Consider the following 7,034-nt stretch of genomic DNA (forward strand, 5'->3'; position numbering starts at 1 on the left):
TGCTGATCAAGAATATATACATATGTGGGGTTTTTATTTACTTTAGGTTTAATAATTAATTTGTATTTAATGTTTGATAAATTTAGGATAAAAGTATTCTTTATTTTGCGTCGTTTAATTCTTCTTTTCTGCGGCCGTCGTCGTTTTTACGTCTTTTCGGTACCATCCTCGTTTTATTTCTTTGCTTCTCTCTTCCTTACTCGTCGTCTTCTTCGTGATGCCATAATCCTTGTTCGTCGTTCTCTTTAGTGATGGGATCATCGTTGCTCGTCGTCTTCTTCGTGATGGCATAATTGTTGTTCGTCGTTCTTTTTAGTGATGGGATCATCGTTGCTCGTCGTCTTCTTCGTGATGGCATAATCGTTGTTTTTCGTTCTTTTTAGTGATGGAATCATCGTTGCTCGTCGTCTAGGGATCTTATCTTCATTTGGTATTTTGTGTGGTACACCAACCCACATATATACTTTATGGGGTCGGAAACGATTCCTTCTGGACGTTACACACATCCATTTTCACCACAAATCTAATATACCCCAATACTCATTTTGAGTATCGGGTATAAAAATGTACCTCCAGCTCATTGTAAAATCACACATAAGGCTCTAATTTTAAGAATACAATTTAAAATTTTGAATTTACAACTCAACCCGCAAATGTCTAGACTTATTTTTAAGGTCTTAACAAAAAGTATGTCAATTAAGACAATACCGAATAAGAAATGTTTAACAAATTGTATGCCTTAGTGTGTAGATCGTGGGCGATTTGTAGTCAGGTTGTTCGAATGTAAGATATGAACATTAGTTTAAGATTTACTTATCGATAGTATTATAAGAAACCACTAACCATACAGTATATAGATGTGCCAGTTCATACAAGAAAGCGACACACGATGGGTTACCAGTTTGAATACCCCAGAGACTTCGGCTCTGGCGTTCGGGTACTGACGCGTCATCATGAGAGCGCAGAGAGAACATATTTGCATGTGTTAGTACACCGCAATATGTTTCGACAAAAATATGTGCTGCGGTCTCCTCAGCAACTCACAACGTTCCCCCTTTTATTTTTGTCAAAAACAATTATATAAAAAATATAATTACAAAAACGAAAATTAGTATTCCCAAAAACCACGTTAAATAGGTAATCTGAAAACGGCGAAACAGTTAATTTCACGAAGATCAAAGATTAAATTGGTGTCGCCAAATACGCACAGATCGAAGACTGTGATGCGGAGGAAATAAAGCCCCACGAATATCAGCACACTGAAAGAGAAGAAAATATCGTTTTCAAAAAGAAGAAGATATCCATCCCGGTGATCAGCGGTAGTGAGACTGAGCAAGAATAGGAGTATAAGGAAGACGACAAGCAGAAAGGGACACGGAGCAAGAGAAAATATCCTGCTCTCTTTTTTTTCCGAACCATCCCCATCTTCGACACCTTATATTTTAAAAAAAGCTAACGTCAGTACTATCTATAAGTTTCTTAAGAATTGCAACATATTCAATGATATATAAACAACTTTGTATGATAGGGTCAAAGGTGTTGTTACCCGGTACACTATTCGGCTATAGGATATATTATTATTTAATCTTAAATGTAATAATTAATTTCTGAACATTTAGTCGGGCGCTGCGTAGCCACCGCAAATTGATTCCTTTTTGCTATGATAATGATGCGGCATTCTGGTAGATATGGTAACTTTCTATGATTGTGTGTTTTTAAATTTCTCGTATCTTCAATATTGTGGATGCCACAAATTTTCGTTCATTGTGAAGTCGGAAGGGGGTGAGGAGGAATTTTAAAATACACTTGTCACAGTTGGATCCAACAGGAGTGTGGATACCATTTTGTTGCTCTAGCTCTTTTAGTCTCTAAAATCTTGGCGATCACTTTTAGCAATTGGCAAAGCCGACCATGAATCGTGTGTGTGAGAAAGATAGAGCGAGAAAGAATGAAATTGCTTTCATCATTCTAGAAGATATAGTCATTCTCTACGATTCTGCGTTTTTGGCTTTCTCGTATCTTTAAAATTGTGGATGCAACAGATTTTCCTTTTGTGGTGGCGCAAGGGGTTGGGGCGAAGTTTTGAAATACACTTGTAGCAGTGGCATATCACAGAAGTCTGGATATAAAATTTCGTTGCTATAGCTCTTATAGTCTCTGAGCACTAGGCGCTTGTAGGGACGTACAGACGGACAGACAGACAGGGCTCAGTAGACTTGGCTATTGATGCTGATGAAGAATATATATACTTTTTGGGGTCAGAAACGCTTCCTTCTGCACGTTACACACCATCATTTTCACCACAAATCTAATATACCCGTATACTCATTTTAAGTATCGGGTATAAAAATGGCGAAGATATTTTGACGCCAGGGAAATTTTCAAGTTAGTACCACATTTCTAGCACCAGTTTCAAAAGAAGATGTAGCAACAACATATTTTGAAAAATGGAGATTGGTTCAAAAGTTTCAAAGGAACATTTGAAAAAAACCTTATGTTAAGCTACAAAAGGTGAAAGGACTCAATCTGTCGACACAATTATTAAAGCATGTGGTATGCGTACAGTATGTGTCATTGTAAGGGATGATTGTGGGAATAAATGCCGCAAATCCCTCCTATTCTTAGCATTGGTCTTAGTTTGCAATTAAGTTCCCAATATATCCAGTCCATAGTCACAGTCACCCAAAAACAAAGTGCGCGGCTGACCAGAGTATCATATCCCTATGTATTTCAACATGGTTAAAACTCTTTTGAAAAATGCATTGGACTTGCTTGAAACTCGCCATACGGGTCTTTCGTAGTCAATAATTACGAATTTCAAGTCAGTTTTCAAAAATTCGAAATGGAGGATCCAATAAGGCCAGATTTACTTAAAACGAATAACTCCCCAGCCTTCCTATATCTACATAGATCTTTTGAAAAGAAAAGAACTCGATACAATCAAGAAAACTGACATCAAATTCGTAATGAGGGACCGCAAAAGCTTCCGAACGACGAGTTGTATTTATGAATCTTCATATTTCTTTATCTGCGTTTTTTATTACTCATTTATATGATGAATAATGATGGATTATAATAAATTAACTATAGATTAATTGTTTGCTCCATATTTGTTGGCTTAACATATTATTTTTTGAAATTTTCGTGTATATATTTTTTTTTCCTTTTTCGCCTCACACCTCCCCCTCCCTTCGTGAAAATTTTGATTAATGCGGGCCCCAATGGTTACCTCTGCGCATAGGCAGCGAGGTTTCGGGTGATCTTTCTACTGATGAATGACGGGATCGTGGGATGTAAGCGACCCGACGTTGGCCGTGCTGTTGTTGTTGTACTGGATGTTGAGTTTCTTTCGGAATGTTCACGCCTTCTGCTGTTGCTCATATCTTCCGCGAAATTGGTGCTATTTTTGCTGGCGCCGAACTCTTCCGTTATCCGAGTCGTGGTTTGGGACTGATCACTCTCGCCTTCGTCCTTCTCTTCTCCAAGTACTTTTATTGTTCGGAGTCTTTGCCTCTCCGAACCTCGCTTTCATCTTAGGTAGATCTGTAATGGTCAGAAGCGAACAAATTTTATTACTTTTCCTTGTTATACATAATGAAGAGTGTTCTAAGCCACAGTTGCGTATATCTGTCGTATGCGGTTTCATTTACCGACACGTAGCTGACGCATGCAAATTAAAGCATAGAAATATGTAGATAACATAACCAAGCAGTTTGGTGCAGATCAGTGCCAAGAACTATCGTTTACTTAGAAATTAAAACCCTCGAGCAGATACCTGCGTATACGTAAACAAAAAAGTTTCTAAACCATCAACAAACGAAACATTCCGCTCCAGATAGCGAATTCTGGATCAGCGCCTGGACGATATCCTTCAATGACGAGTGATTCCACTATCTTGCAATCGCACCGCCACTGTAGAACTGTTATTGTGGCGTCGTCCGCAGGCTGTGGATAGCTAAGGACCTATCTCGGTAGGTAGGTCAGCTGCGAATAAGCGGGCATCCCCAGGTACCGAGAATAAGCAGTACCTGACAGAAAGCGGGTGTTCGCGAAGCCACAACACTGACGATGAGCTTGTGTGTTATTCGACCCGTGCCGATAGTCAGCATGGCTGGGGGCCCGGTATAAGAACTAGCCCATACGCTAACGGAGAGTACATGGACTTGGTAACACCTTGTTTTAATACTGCCTTACCGGGCAACGTGGATCTCTGCCCGGGCTGCACGTTCCCGTTCTCCGCATCTTATGGCATGACAATGGAAAACAAATATAATAAAAAACGAGGGGGAACGTTGTGAGTTGCTGCGGACACCGCAACTCTACAGTTATACCCAATACTAAATCAGTATGGCTCTCCTCCGGCAGACGCCGCTAATATTAAACGACACGACAAAGAGTGCAGAAAATCAGTCTGAGCGTGACGTCGGGCGCTGCGTAGCCACTGCAAATTGATTTGTTTCCTTTAGCTATAAAAATGATCTGATCTGATCCAGATTCAGCAATCTGATAGATATGGTCGTTGTAGCGCCATTTGAATAATAATAATTTGTTATTAGGATAGTATTTCATGAAGTCTAGTGTAAGTTAGGCTAGGGCAAAGCGGGAGCGCAATAAAAGCTCGTTCTCTCGCTCTTGGCGAATTCGCCCCGCTTTGCCACCGTAGGTAAGGTAGGCTTAGAAGAAATTGTTTGAATATATGAAAAGAGGTCGAGAAAAACCCTTGAAATCGAACGCACGCACCCCTTTTCTTTTCGTCGTATTAAAATAAAAAAATTGCAGTCACCCAAAATTTCGGTATTGTTATTTAGAAAAACTATTCTAAAATTTCATGGCGCCCCCGGGTGGACTCGCAATTTAAACGTACATATTAATTCAAGTGGAAAGGCAAAAAGTGACAGTGACACAGTGAAGATACATAAATAGCCAAAATCTATTATACATATGTACATACATACATGTACATGCATATGTGCTGCAGCTAAATTGCCAAAGTAACCGCGACGTGTGTGCAAATAATTAAATAAACCAAACTAAAAATCACCGCGTCGGTCGTGCAATACCCTGTCTGCAGCTACATATACAAGAGGAGAGTACAGCACCTGGAATTTCCTATCTTCCCAAGAGGTATTTGTGCAAAAAATTGAAAGCTCGAGTGAAGACGAAAGATTAAAAAACTCGCAATTATTGTCTTGTGCTGAAACAATTGCACCTCGCTTTCAATTCTTGGCACATACGTATGACATAGTAGAGCTAGATTGCATGCTGTAGTTAGAGTTGAGCATATATATTAATACATATATACATACATATGTAAGTTATCCGATCCAGCCGGATACCCCTCCCTCTGCATTTGGTTCTCGACCCTACAGCGGGTCAATGAGCTTAAACACCTTCATATGAACCAAATACAGCACATGCCTCGTCGCGTAATAGAACACGAGAGTTGCAGCGTTGACGGAGACACTTGCCCAGACAGCCCAACAACAACCATGGGGCCGTGGAACGTGGGAAACTGCCGCTGCTCAACATAACAGATTAATGCACCGGCGACTGCGCAGCCGGCGGCCGGGGACTTAATATTAAGACTTTCATTTTTATGTAAATTTAGATTCTCTTAGACCTCCAACGAGGAACAAGTGAGGTGAAATAAATAATTAAACCTACATTTAAAGGAGCTGAAGGGCAATCCCTCGCTCCCGGCATCAACATCTACAAAGGAAAAATAGGCTGAAGGGCAATCCCTCGCCTCAAAAAAACAAAACAACAAGCTGAAGGGCAATCCCTCGCTGAAGGTGAAAAAAAACCACACCCGGAAGAAGCTGAAGGGCAATCCCACGCTCCCGGCATCAACGTCTACGAAAGAAAAAGCAGGCTGAAGGGCAATCCCTCGCCTCAAAAATTAAAACCAACAAGCTGAAGGGTGATCCCTCGCTTCCCTCATCGCCACCCACAAAGGAATTAATAATTAATCAAAGGAAACTAATAATTAAGTCAAATAAAACACGGTATAAACCGCAGAAAACCATGTAAGTGAGCTCTTTTTATAAAATTTTATTCAAGCATTTTGGTAATCGCGACCCAATAAAAATAAAATAATACTGAGTGGTGCAGCTGAGATATTTAAAATCAAAATCAAATTCATTAAAAAAAAAAGAAAATACAATAAAATAAGAAGTGGCTAATGGGCGATAGCCCTAACAGTTCCAATAGTGACCTCAAGTCCTTTAAGCGGTCCGATAGCTTAGTTTCACTGTGTGGGGACCTGCAAGACCCAGGGGATAGCAAGCAAGAACAATCCGATAGCGACGATAGTTTACGTTTGTGTCTTAGTGGCCTCCGTTTGACTGAAAGCCACGAACGTTCCCCGGACATCATGGATCCGGCAGCTTTCGCAGCAGCTATAGAGGCCGCACTGCAAAATCAGGCCTCGCGGTTCGAGACCAGGTTACAGCAATTACAAGCCGAGATTGCTCAGTTGAGCACAGGTACGCCTGCCCCGAAAGTTGAAGCGTATAAGGAGATAGCAATAAATCCCGATGTCCAGTGTGATCAGCCATTGGACATGGTTAAGTCCGTCCCCGAGTTCGACGGCAAACAGGAAAATTATGTGGCTTAGCGCCAGGCAGCGCTGGCGGCTTATAAAACTTTCGAGCCCTATGAGGGCAGCGCTAGACATTACATGGCGACAGGCATCATCAGGAATAAAATAAAAGGTGCCGCAAAAACCGTGCTGTCATCTTTCAATACAGTCCTAAATTTCAAGGCAATTTTGAATAGATTGGATAGTTCGTATTCCGACAAAACTCCAGTGAGCGTGATACAACAAAAACTGGCCACCATGCGGCAGGGAAACCTGTCCTTGGCGGAATACTATGACGAGATTGAGAAGCAGCTCTCTCTCATTACCAACAAAAACATAATGGTCCATAATGCGGTCGCAGCGGGCATTCTAAACGAGAAAGCTAGGGACGACGCTTTAGACGTATTCGTTTCAGGCTTAAGAAGAACATTGAAAACAGCAGTATTTCCGGCAA

The 7,034-nt window shown here is 40.9% G+C and overlaps 1 long non-coding RNA gene across 1 annotated transcript; it reads right to left on the reverse strand.

Moving 5' to 3' along the window:
- Positions 1–3,095: 3,095 nt before the first annotated feature.
- On the reverse strand, positions 3,096–4,278 carry LOC117184558 (uncharacterized). Its single transcript, XR_004469970.1, has 2 exons — positions 3,776–4,278; positions 3,096–3,543 (listed from the first exon to the last, which is right to left on the reverse strand). It is a non-coding gene; the product is annotated as an uncharacterized lncRNA (long non-coding RNA).
- Between the last annotated feature and the right edge of the window lie 2,756 nt (positions 4,279–7,034).

Source organism: Drosophila pseudoobscura, chromosome X, assembly GCF_009870125.1.
Source record: "Drosophila pseudoobscura strain MV-25-SWS-2005 chromosome X, UCI_Dpse_MV25, whole genome shotgun sequence".
In the NCBI taxonomy this organism is placed as follows: domain Eukaryota; kingdom Metazoa; phylum Arthropoda; class Insecta; order Diptera; family Drosophilidae; genus Drosophila; species Drosophila pseudoobscura.